The sequence below is a fragment of the Diplotaxodon limnothrissa genome, linkage group LG11 (genome assembly GCF_057381915.1).
Source record: "Diplotaxodon limnothrissa isolate DT_005_m linkage group LG11, D_limnothrissa_male_GT1.1, whole genome shotgun sequence".
Lineage (NCBI taxonomy): Eukaryota > Metazoa > Chordata > Actinopteri > Cichliformes > Cichlidae > Diplotaxodon > Diplotaxodon limnothrissa.
The window spans coordinates 33,216,419-33,230,051 of NC_140606.1; the positions used below are offsets into that span (position 1 = coordinate 33,216,419).

Sequence of the window (13,633 nt, forward strand, 5' to 3'; positions counted from 1 at the left end):
TATCTCGCGCTCTGATTGGCTGGCTAAACTGTATGGGGACCCTGGTGCTGAGGCATTCAACATCTGGGAGAAAAGTGAGCATTACAGGGGCGGGGCGTAGCGCAAAAAAACTGCTCCATTGGCCAATCGAAGGCAACCTCATCCTAACTTCACTCGTTGATTGGTTTGAATCCCTGTCAAACAGCACTACGGGGCGTGGTCTGAGCTGCAGCCGAGGTGTTGTGATTTTAGTCTAACCAGCTTCAGTCCTGTCACAACAGTGAGGGGCGTCTTTTCGCTACGCTGGCGCTCTGGGAATACTAACCATTTCAGAAACAACTAGCTAAAACTAACAACCCCGCTTTTTTTCCTTCGTCATTCTCGAGACTTTACAGCTTGTTCTCTGCGACAGTATCTCAGAAACACTGCGACGTGTGTATTTTCAAGGTGGAAGCACGAAGGTAAGTGGTTCGTTTACTAGTTGAGGACTTTGGCGATGCTGTTGCAGCTGTGCTTACTTTGCTAAATACGAGACAGATGCTTTAAGTTTGCCACAGAAGAGAGCTTATTTAGGCACGTGAAGATCGACGATAATCACTTGAAAACAACATATCAGACGCTTTTAATAAACCTGAACTGTCCCTGTACTCTCCCGGAGTTTCATTTATGGTCCGGAGAAGCCGCTGCTTTTCTCGGCTGTGTTTCGAAGTCCCCGTTTTTTCTGCACTGGTAACTGAATAACAGAAATTACAATCTGACATCAGCCAGGGTTAGACCAGTTTTATATAATAGTTATTTTTTTTGCAGTAGCTCTGTTCCTTTTTGTTTTCATTATTTTCATGTGTGTATCACGGACGGGTTTGGAAGCTGTGTTAACATCGGCAGCGAAAACTATATGCATAGTCATATGAAACCCTGACATACACGTTTTCTCTCTTGTTGCTGCAAGAGTCCCCAGCAACTTATCACAAATAAGCAACCGATAACACGTCTCTGACTGGCATCTCGCCTGAGACACTAATTGAATTTTTGGTTTATTTTCTGGCGGAAGCAGCCCAAACTTGTTTATCAAGGACCTGATTGTGGAAAAACAAAAGAAAGAAAGAAGGGGAAAAAAGCGGGGGATTAGTGCGTAATGGAGACTGTTCACCATCAGATAGAGGGGGAAATCAGTGTGAGTTTCTGGAAAAGAAAAGCAGCAATTACGTGGCAGTTGGATTATTGTGAAACGGCACATCTCCCTCTCACTCTGCACAGATTTTACCTCTTAAATCACGCTTACTTGTCTTAATGCCAAACTCGGAGGGAAAACGATGAGCTCATTGTTCTAACAGGTTTCAACGGGAGAACCTGCATTAGACCTCAGTGTTGCCTACGATGCAGAAAGAAATTGGAAACCTGTGTTTTTCTTCTCTTCTCCTGCTTTCCTAGGAATCGCTGGTGAATGTTTATGTTGAAATGGATGCTCGTGGCTGCTTTTAAACCGTCCTCCGCACAAAGGGAGACCACGATTTGTCTCAGCCCGTTGTGCATTAGTCCTCTAATTTCCTTAAGTGGGTGTTCAGTTTCAGTTGAGGCTAAGAACATTTCAACAATAAATAAATCTCTGTTGTGCATAAACACTGACAGACTACACCACTGCCTTTTCGATCCTGGACTCTTGCAAGGTGATATTGTAGACTGCATGCCCTCTTGCTTAACTCAAAGGCTGCCCGCTTCTGCCGTTTCTCTTTGCTGTATCTGTAGCCTTGCAAAAGTTTCCCAGGCATTTTAAAAATTCATGTTCAGCTTAAGGGTTGCTTTGCCTGGATTGAACAGCAGAGCCAGCACTTACTCGTCTAGCATGTGCCTTTTTGTTCTGGCTGTGGCATGATGTTTTCCTGGAGCAGTCAGATGTTTAAGCAGAAAGTGTGATTAGATCTTGTGATCTTCTTTGGGGTTTTTTTTTTTTTTTTTTTTTTGCCTTGTCCCCACTCCTCACAGCTGCTGCAGTGATATCATAGGATGATGAAGCCACAAATGGCTTGCGGTTTCCTACCCTAGTTGTACAATGACTTGGCACTCTTTGCTGCTGCGAGGACATTGCAGTGTGCCTTCAGGTTATTTTATTTGACATGTAACTGGTGCGCTAACCAGAGGAAAGGTGCTGCTGCTGTTGTGCAGGACTAGTGGGATGCTTCTGTGTAACGTATCCAATGCTTAAGCAGCAGCAGTGGTGGTCTGTGGTCCCATCTGTACTGTGCACAGTTCATACAAATCTACATTCAGCCCTCATTTGTGGTTGTCGCAATGAACCAACTCTTTGGTTTTTTTGTTTTTTTCATTCTCTTACCATTAGGAAAGTCACATTCTGCTGATGGGTGAGTTATAGTTGTGAATGTGAGCGAGAGCAAAGTACCAGCAGTGCGTTCATTTCCCTGTCACTGCTGAAAATTGCTTGCTCTTCGTCCAGCTCTCATTTTCAGGCCCCGATAGGTCGGTCGCTCAGTTAGCATGGTTAATGGTGCATTTAGCACAGTGTGTAATTTTATTTCCAATTTCCATTCCGCTGCTTGCTTTTAGTTTGAAGTGACAAGAAGCCCCGATGGAGGGGCCCTGTGTGTGCAGATGGCATCTTCCTAATGGTCCTCAGGGTAATGATGGTTGAAATAGGCTCCTAACCAGGGGCTGAGGACTGTGGCCCTTGGGGGACATTCAGCAAGCCTATTTCCATTTTCATCATCAAGATAAAGTACTCAGAACATAGGCGTATGTACACACACACAGTTAGTCTGCACTTTGGATTGGTCAGAAGGAAAAAAAAGAAAAGAAAAAAAGAAGAACTTCAGCAGGACTGATGAAGACACTTTAAACCCTCAGGCGAATTTGAAGTTTGTAAATTGCTGTGCCCTATTTTGAGCTCAGTGGAACTTGAGGGCATAGATAATATATTTTGGGATAAATTTTGTTTCACATCATGTTCAAAATTGTCTGAAGCGCTTTAGACTTTAAGCACTTGTGCAACTGCTGATGTCTAAAGAAGGGTGGGTGCAGTGCCGTGCTTCAGGAAGCAACAGTTAATCGCCACTCCTCATCCGCAACATATGGGACTTTGTTTGGCCCTGTACCTGAGAGAGTCACCGGTCTGTGGCACCTCATATTTCATTTTGATAATGGCTGGTAACCCGTGGCAACTGTGGAGGCAATGAGAGCTTGGCTTCTTGAAGGGCATGGTTGAAAAAGGGAAGAGGGTGGGTTAAGAGGATGTGAAGTCCAAGGCTGCTTCCCCTGCTCTTTCCTGGTTGGTTGCGTTGTGTCCAGCGAAGGATGTGGGACCCCTGGGGAGTGAATTATTACCTGTCAGCCCCGCAGGCTCCCTGTCATCCATAATCCAGGGCTGACACAGCACAGGCTGGTCCAGGCTATCTGCTGGGACCACAAGGCCTTGGCCTCCAGGTCTGGCCTGGTTTGGCCGTAGCTGGTAAGAAATCGCATTAACATGTTGAATCAAGCGTTACAAATGCACAGTTTAAGACTATCATACAAACCTACCTTGTGCCTTTTGCATTATAGCCAGTGGGTCTTTGTTATTATTCTGACTAGTGTAGCTTTTGGGGGGGTTTAAGTTGGTTCTTTTTTTTTTCTTACTGAGCAGAAGGAGCTTCTTTACTGTGCCTTGAAGTAAAGCTGTTGCTCATCATTTTGCTGATTCAGTGTACTGTATCTCCCAGGTTTATCAGCCTGTGTGGTTTTTAAAGTTCATTTACAGATTGCCAGTGGCACAGACATAATATATACTGCCAGCTGCATCTGTTTTCCTGTGATTGTCGCAGCTTGTTGAAAGTAAAGGTGAATACGGCACTGACAATTTTTGTCCGACAGGTCTAATCATTAACTGTTAGATGTGAATCCTTAGCAGGCATATTATTACTTTTGATTTCAAAAACAGGCGTGCAGCTTCATCCTGCAAGTGGTCCTGTGGTTAGTGTAGAACTGAAAATTATAGCCAAGCTGATGAGTGTGTAAGTTTTGGGAGGAAAACCTTTGAGTTCAGTGAAAGGCTAGAGGGAAGAAGTGAAGGAAGAAGAAAAAGATGGCGGGAGGCGGCAAACCACAAACTGGACAAGAGACAGGCCTTGGTGCTTTTATCCAGACTGGCTGTCTTCCTGAGGTTTTGTCAAGCTGTTCCTCAGAAACATTAACCCCTTGTCAAACATGGACTGGGTCTCTGTTTTCCAACTCGCCACAGCCACATGCAGTGCGGCAGGAACACAGGATGATTGTCTGGTAACACTTCATGAAGCATGGTGGATGCAGTCCAGCAATTGGAGTGGAAAATATAACCTGTGGCTCTCAATGTCAGCAAATTAGCTCAAATTCATATTTTTAGTCTAAATGGGGGTCTCGTGTATCACAAAGGAGTCTTTGTCAAAAATCAGACCTCAGCTTTATTCTCCTTTGTTTCTTTTCTGTATTAAGTCATGCACTGAGGTTTCACTGTTTTCAGTGTGGTTTATCTTTTTAAAAATGCTGAAGTCGAGTAATGATACTTGTAGTTTCATGCTTTTTGTCTCTCTCACTCCATATCAGTTGCCCTTTAGATGAAGGACAGAATACCTATCTTCAGATATCAGACACACTCACTCTTTGATTTGTGTAACAAGGAGGCTGTGTACGCTACCTACGGGGAAGCTTGGAAGCAGCATGCACCACAAAAAGGATTTCTTCTGAATGGAAAGAAAATGAATCATCCAAAAATAAATTCTTGTCATTTTTCATGCATATTCTATGTGGAGAAGTAGCTGTGTGCGCTTGAAGTTTTTTATATAATATATAAAATTATTAGCTATTGAATAAGCACAAAGATCCTCCAAAATGCCCATTCAGCTGTGTGATCCACAGAATCCAGTTTATTTTGAAAACCACAACAGTCAGTAGCAGAGCTCCCCAAAGATTAAGATAATGCAGACATCACAACAGGCTCTCTTACATCCACAGAGAGCAGAAATCCCCACATTTATGATTCCATTTCTTGCCTCTATGTTTAATTGTAGGAAGCAACTGATATGAGGAAACACGTGTCTCTTTAAGTAGCCTCTGCTCATAAATACTAGCTCTTGATTCTTGAACTCTTAGTTGGGTCAGCTGGGGAATGGCAGAAGGGCCCAGTTTGTTGCTCCAAATGATCTCTTAATTACTTCATAATGTGGGCAGTCCTCCTGCATCATTGATTAGCCAGTCAGGCTTAACATGGAACAAATTGCTCCATGACTTTCCAGTCTCGCGCCCTTATTGCTTGTATTGGTAAAATTGGAAACTACAGTGAATGTTTTATGTTTTTTATAAACTAAATATTAATTTCATTCAAATGGTATATACTGTACACCAGAGACCTTATTAGTTGTTTAGCTATTTACCAATAGTTACCAAAAGTAACATCATAAATGCAGAACATTAAGGCAGTATGGGATCATCTTGACAGAGAACGTAACTAAAGACGACCAACATCCGAATTTCCTAAAGACTACTTAAAGAAATTACAAGAAAACTTTAATTCAATAGAGTTCAAATCAAGTTAATTCAGTTCACTTTTATTTATATAACACCAAATCACAACAACAGTCATCTCAAGCTTTCCTTAAGATAGTCCAGGGTGCGTTGAAGAATAAATGGTCATACCAAATATTGACTTATATACTGTATTTACGCCTATGTTTGCATATTATTCAATGCACTGCACCTATTTCTAATTTTTAAGAAAAATATAAAGTAAAAAGGGGGGCAGGTCAAGACTTTTTCATAGTGCTGTACTTAAACATGCTGGTATGTTAATAAAAATGATCAGACATTAGGCACTAAAGTTGGCTTGTACTTGCCTATTACTGCAGTGCATTTGAAAGTACTAAAGTAGACAGTTGGATATCTGATTATTAATATCAGCATTGTTACTGAGCTTGTCTTGCAGTGTTTCGTTTTCTGATTTTATCTTTGTCTCCACACAAAAACATTGTTGAAACCTATAAAAAGGCCCAAGTGTACAAAAAACTCTGCGCTTTAATGTCACTGTTTTGCGATGTGTGACTCTCAGAAAAACATGCCAGCTCTGATAAAAGGAATTGATGAGCTTAGAGGCTTAAAGGCATACAATTCCAATGGATTGAAAAATGTGGAGAACTGTTTCTCGATTCCGATCCTTTGTCCCATCTAACTGTTTTTAGCAGTGCAATTTATTGAGACTGCCCAGTCTATGTCACACACATAATGGCCGAAACACTGGAAAAATTGCAGCTGGTGTAGCATATGGGGAAGATCGAACAAAGAACAAAAACCTGTATTAGTTATGCCAGAACAACTGGCTTCGATAAACAGAGTACAGAACAACACAAAACTACACTTTAAAATTAGTGTGTGAGGGAGCGAACAAACTATGTATTTTATCGCCTGAAACACAGCCATGATATGTTACAAATGCTGTGTAGCAAAGAGAAATGTTGCACATTTGCTGCAGTCAGTTACAAAAGCTTTGCTAATGTGAATTAATTAGGTCATATTTGGTTGTTTATGACACTTTTTTTTAAGTGTTTGAGTATTTTAAGATAGCTGCTCTGCATGTATTCTTAATATTTTGGTGGCACAGTTGGAGAATGATATTCAATTCTTGGAGTTAAACTTTGTAACTTTAATTTGGCCATAACCCAAGAACTAGAAAACACAGATCTCAAAGTAGACAAGAATAACAGCAGTAAAAGTTACACATGTGCAAAGTGTCCTCTATGAATTACCCAGTTGTGTGTTTTTGCAGACCTGGGCTCACAGAGCATGCAAATTGCCATCCTTCTGAGCTGAGCTTGCAGGGAGTGTGTGTAAGTGAGACGGCCTCTGGCCAAACCAGCCAGCTGACTTCCTGTTGGCTCCCCACACACATGAAAATAATCACATTGGTATGACTCCTCCGCACTTTCCAAATGATGTTGTATCGGATGGATCAAATTCTGGTAATAATTGGGGTCATTCTCTAATCATTGTAAGCTCGACCATCTCCATATACATTCACTGAAATGGGAAAGTCAGCCTACTTCCAGCATGTTTTTCACACTTTGAAATCTGAATGTTTGAACAGGAACATCTTCAAAACTGTTAAAGATAAAAACCTGAAATTTTCAATGACCTTTCTGGCCATAACATTGAAGCAGGATCTATAATTCAGGACAGATGCATTTAAAAAAACAAACAAACAAACAAACCACTTGAATAGTGGCTAGTCAAGAAACATGTTATGGGTAGACACAAACATATTTGCTATATACAGCTATAATTATATATGTCTAAATTTTAAACTATAGATTTTACAGGCAGAAACTTTGAGCAGAAATTGTTCAAAAACTGTAATGATTTGATATGGAATAAACCAAAGGAGTTTTGGGTTTCTTAATACTCGTAAAACAAATGTGTTTTAGCAGCTCCTTTTCCAGCAATTTGGTTTATTGCTGTGTGCATCACAAGATGAATGTGGAAGTTGTAGTAATGTGGTTTGGCCAGTTTGCTGTGCAGCCCAGCAACATTTCCTTGTGTTGGATTTTTGTTTTTCTAGAGCAGGAGGGCTGGTAGATCTTTGATTTGGGTTTTGTTTTGAGTTTTGTTTTTTATTCGCTTGTAAAGCGAAAGATAAGAGAGAGATTAATTTTGCCTTAATAATTAACTTATTTCAGTTCTGCGCTGCATCAGTGCAGTTTTGAAGTTCTTGTGTTTTGACAATTAACCACAAAAGATTATATCAGTCCTTTAGCTGGCAGTATGGCAGTTTAAGTATGATGAAGTTCTTTATTTTGTTTCCTGTGCATTTTCCTGTTTTATTTCTGACAATTTTTGATCGCCTTTCCACTAAACCTGGAGCCTTTTTATAGTGCATGTTCTCAACAACGTTTATCTATTTTCTCTGTTGTGCAGTATCGTGTTTTCTTCAGCATTTTCGTCTTCATTGCTGGTTGTTGTTTCTTTCTTCTTCTTTTTTTTTTTTTCTGTGTGTGCCTCACTTTTCAGAGATTGGCTCTCAATCAAGTGGTGTGGGCAAGACTGTAATGCTGTTTTCAATTTGTGAAGTTTTTGCTTCTTTTAGTGGAGCTTTTTTTTTCTTTGCCTGTTCAGCCACAGTGGCTATCACAGCTTCTACTAACAGCCAAGTTACTCTCCTATTTCCTGCAAACAAACAGCTGTTGTTTCTGGAGGAAATGTAACCATCCATCTTTGTCCCTGGCAAAGACCTACAAGATAACCAGAGCTCTTTTTGTTTTGGTTTGCACTTTCAAAAAGAACATTAGGCACAGCTTATTTTCCGTAGAATAAGTTGTTACAGACATGTATTGCTTTGAATTGGAGCACGTCTCTATCCAAGACAAACATTTGGGTCTTTTTAAAAAATATATATTATTAATAAAAAAAGGGCTAGTTTGTCCCTACATGTTTGGCTGGATATCATTACACACAGAGCTTTTGGTGGCACAGATTAAAATCTCACAACTCCTGAAATGGTGAACTGAGAGAAAACAAGGCTGATCCAGATCGGGTGGCAGAAAAAAGACTGGCCTCATTTAAGCCGGCTAACAATGCCTGAGAATCAGCTGTCACCCGTGTCTGTTTTGATACAGTTGTTTTTAGACTCTTCATTAGTCTGCTGTTTAAACAGAGTGATACTTTTTAGTCAGATGCATGCCTGCTTTGCGCATTTCGAGGATGAGAGACTTTATTTTTGTAAAGATTGTGAGTACTGTGTGTAAGGAATTTATGTTGTGTCAGTAATCCAGTCTGCTAATGTTTTAGAGCAATATTGGAGCTGCTGGCATCATTACTTCTTTTTTTGTTTTTTAAAACACAAATGCAGAATGAGGCCTGTTTTCATAGTAAATCTTTTGATAGCTGATCATATGAAACAAGCAACTGTAAGTGTCATATTGCACTTTAAGCCACTGTATTTATTTTATTTCTCATACTATAAATCAACTGATTAGTTTTTGGAAATAACAATAAAATGAGTTGATACTTCCAGGTCTGCATGCACATAAATGTATCAAGTGTATAATGGGGGGAAAAAAGAGAATCCCGCCAAATTCTCACATTTGAGAGGTTTGCCAAACATAATTGAAATCCACCAGAAGTGGGTTGCACTGAAAGACTTGGAAGGAAGTGTGCAAAGTGTTGATGTTGAAATGGCCATCGCTAAGGCTGTAGAGCAGATATGCGGAACGAATTGGGTGATGCAAAGCAATGTGGGTTAAGAGTTTCTGGCAGAGTGAGACTGAGAGATTGAATATCTGATTTTTCTCAGGTTTCTCTTTTGATAATCTGTTGCACAGAAATTGTCTGGCTTGTCAGATCTCGACTGAAGCAATTAGGTTGACTGCATGAGGGAGGAGGGGTCTGGTGTGTTGTTGCTATTGAAGTAACTTTGAGTTATGATCATGCCTCATTGTTGCTTATTGCAGTTTTTTTGAAATGAGAATTTTTTATGGCCCTGAAACGTGAAATGAAGCAGGAAATTAAAAACCTACGTTTTTTTCCCCCCCTCCTTCCCTCCTGTCCTATTCATCCACAGCTGATGCCTTCAAACAGTAGTAGTTCCTCGTTTCTATTCTCCACGCACTCAGGTGACAGGTATTCACATATTTAATTCATTTAAGTGGTCAGAGAATTGATTTTTTTTCTGCAGGGAGTTATCTCACATCTTTTGAAAATGAAATGGGCTCTTCTCACAGCTGGATGGTAATATGACAGTCATACTTTGAAAGAAGATCATAAATGCATCTAATTTCCAAACTTTCCAAAAATAGCCCAAACCACTTGACCCCATTCCTTGAAAGGTTGGGCAAGTCTACATGCACTTACCGTACTGGTCTTACTTTAAATGGATAGCAGAAGTTAAACTCTGCAAACCTTAAATTTAGGTGGAAGGTAGATTGATATTTTCCGGAACCGAGACTGGCTTCCCAACTCTCGGCCTCCCTCGGGGTCTTTATCCGATTTCTTATGCATGCACCCTGCGCTTTGCAGATAGGAATTGTGGCTGATTTTGTGCAAACAACACTCTGCATACCCTTGTGCTTAAATCTGTAATGTGTTAAAATTAGAATCTATAGTGTGTTTTCTTTTAAGATTTAACTGTGAATTCCTGGGTGAGTATGAAATGTTTTACCTGTGTGAGCATTTGGGGCCGGATGTTGGCCGCTTTAATCTGCTCTGACGCTCTCATGCTATTATTTGTGTATATTTTAGTGGTCACCATATGTGCAGTGAATGTTTGGCTTGGACAATGTGCGATAAGTCTGCTCGCCTACACTTAGCTTGGTCATTTTCATCCATTTCTCAGAACTCCGGGCTTGTTTCCATTAAACTGAGGCTATTTTTATATCAGTGTTTGAGGGGGAGGGTTTATCAGGGGGTTTCAGTTAGTGTCATATGAATCCAAACCGGGCAGGGGTCCAGGGTGAGTAAAACAGACCTCCTCCTCCTCTCAAGTGCCCTGAACTCTTTCCATTTGGAGAGTGTGTGTACCAGTTTATTAACCATGTGTTGACTCACTGCCACAGCTGTGTGATTGTGTATGAGTTTGCATTCTTGTGGTTAGGGAAAAAAAAAGAGGAATTCTTCATAGATTCACCATGAATCCCTTGATGGTTAAGCACTGATGCAAAGAAATGTTAAGAAGAATTAAAATGTCACACTGTGTTGCTTTTTTTTATTTCTTGACCATAGACTAAAAACGCCAAACGTGAATTTACTGACACAAATCAGAGAAAAACAAATTAAAATGCCCCAAAACATGAATAACATAATTGGATTAATACGTTAAAGCTTGCTCTATACCTCTATAAGGTCTTGACTAGGGATGGGTATCGTTTAGGTTTTATCCGATACCGGTGCCAAACCGGTACTTTTGAAATGGTGCTCAAACCGGTGCTTAAAGAATAGAGAACACAAACTTTGTCCAAAAACCTCTCATGTTCAGCTGTTTTTTTTTGTTTGTTTTTTTTTTTTTTTGTAAAAAGGTAACAATGTTAGCCTTTTCTGCAGCTATGGGGCATATATGGTATCACTCTTGGCTGGAAGCAGTGCTTAATCAATGGAAAAAACACAAACTTTGTCCAAAACCTCTCATGTTTAACTGTTTTCCACTTTTTCTTTGGTCATTTTAGCCTTTTTGGCCAGGGTGAAGGGAGTATCTGCCATCAAACAAGAAGACAGCTGCATGTAGCTATGATGGTGTTTGCTAGTTCACCTTACATGCATTAATGTAATAACGTGGTTAGCCTACTCAACGTAAATTACACACGAACAACATTAAGCTACTCACACAGAGAAGAACGGCTGCTGCTGCCATCATCACCCGTCATTCATTTCTGCTACACTGGCAGGGCTAGGGGCCAGGACTCTATTCTTCGGGTCTTTGGGGGATGTTGCTCCGGGTCCGATAACAGGCAACCCACCCGCAGTAGATGTGCACGGTGTGAGGTCTTGCAGCAAGCTATCAAATACGGCGCATTTCTCGGCTTTTAAAAAAAACGCTATGCGTCGCCAGGTGTTTCATCGGATTTGAGGTGTTACCTCCTTTGACAGTATCAGCTTAAAGCACTTGTTGCAGGCTGCTGAGTTTGCATCTTTTGCTGTGAAGTACAGCCAGACTTTTGACCGCTTCGCCTTGGGCATTTTAATCTGTAGCTCTGCATAAGAGAACGTACGTACCTAGACCCGCCTACTATCCTCGGAAACGTAAAATGATTGGCTAGAATCTAAAATGTATCACAGCTTAGGAAAAATAAAGCACCGAAATGTGCGTTGCTTTTCGGTCTGGTTACTACAGTTTATGTCAGAACCGGTACCCATCCCTAGTCTTGACCTCAGTAAATGCACGGAAATTACTTTTATTTTGATTTTGCAATAGATTAAATTGAATTCAACTTAATTGCTGCTTATTCCCTAATCAAATAAGCAGAGGATCATTTGAGCACCAAGTTAACATTTCTTGCATCATGCTTCATGTGTTATCTCAGATTGTGAGCTGTTCATCTTTCTTCTTTTTGCATTACAAAAAAAGCATCTTGCATACATGACACATTTATAATTGGGTTATAGTGAGTGTGACTAAATAAGAAAGCAAATGGAAACAAAGGTTGAATCTTCTTACTTGAGCATATATAAATAAAATATAAAATAACCATCAATTATGTCAATTTGCAGCTGTGTTATTGAATTTTGGATATCCACTGGTGAAGGAAAAGGTCATGTTGCTTGTCAAAAAATTCTGTTAGTCAAACTATAATTCCCCGAACATGATAATTTTGGTGTGTGTGTGTGTGTGTGTGTGTGTGTGTGTGTGTGTGTGTGTGTGTGTGTGTGTGTGTGTGTGTGTGTGTGTGTGTGTGTGTGCGCGCGCGCGCGTGTGCGTGTGTGTGCGCGCGCGCGCTCCACAGTGATGTGGATGACTGTGCCGGGATTTAAAAACATGTTCATTAATTTACTCTGAGGCTGTAAACTTATTTCCACCAAGAGACACACAAACACAACAAAACACACCCACTCAACCACATGAGCAACTTCCAATTTCCAGCGAATGAAACCTTGTTTGAGCTGTCTTCATTGCCTCCCTCTCTGTCCTCCCGGCTTCCATCGTCTCTCCCTGAGGGGCAGTTTTTAGTGACTGATGGCATGAAAGCCAGCTGAGGGTAAACAAACCAGCAGACCACACTTTTGCTTTAATGTCACAAGTCAATGACATGCAGCTGGGTGAAAGGAATGAGAGGGGGGGGGGGGGCAACACCTACACTTTCACTCTCAGGGCCATATCTGAGGCTGACAGTAGCCCTCCAGCTAAACACAGACAGTCTGCATTAGTGTTGGCCTGTAGCTACAGGTGCCAGGAGAATCAAGCCCAGTTTTATAACTTGGACAGAAAGACATGGTACGAGTGTTTATGCTGCTCTGAAGCAGGTTTATACAGCTTTGTTAAAATTATCATTATTAGGTGTCAATTTTGCAGCCTTATGGAAAAGAAAGAACAGTTCTATGAGCTACAAACCTTATTATGTACACTTAAGTGTATTTCAGTTGAGCTGTATTTTTTTTGCACAATCACTAAACAAACACTATTTCTCGTTATTCAACTATGAAATATGTGGGTTCTTTAAAAAAAAACCAAAAAAAAAAACGAGGGGGGCTTCCCCTCTGTGTGAGGCACCCCGGATTCTTACTCGTTTGTGGGCCATGAAGTTATCAAATACCAAGTTTCCACAATATGGCAAGATTAAGAGGAAGGCCTGTTCAAATTGCAGTGTCTCATAGTTTTCTTTTGTTTGGTTTTAAGATTTTAGTCATTTAGACCCAAGTAGGTTTGACGTGGGTCAACCTTTTACAGTGCAACTCTGTCCACCAGCAGCTGTCAGATCCTTCTGGAAAAATAAGGTTTGATCTCACAGGATAGTTTTTGTCAATGGAATTTAAATGAGTTTAAAAGTGCCACTGAGTTGGCAATATTTCTCCTGGATTACTAAGTATCAAACCCTTTCTACTAGGATTGTGACAATAGTAGAATTTCACATTGGATATCAATACCCAGGAAATACTCAGTATGACTTTGATACCAGATTGTCTGACTGTGCTATGTTTCTGTTGTCAGAATTTTGTTGCT

The 13,633-nt window shown here is 40.5% G+C and overlaps 1 protein-coding gene across 3 annotated transcripts in view; it reads left to right on the forward strand.

Moving 5' to 3' along the window:
• Positions 1-256: 256 nt before the first annotated feature.
• The window catches only part of sema6cb (semaphorin 6Cb), a 148,718-nt gene continuing 135,341 nt past the window's right edge, over positions 257-13,633 (forward strand). For all 3 annotated transcript variants that reach the window (XM_085366650.1, XM_085366651.1, XM_085366652.1), the window contains exon 1: positions 257-440. The gene's annotated coding sequence lies outside the window, so the exon portion shown is untranslated. The remainder of the gene's footprint in view (positions 441-13,633) is intronic.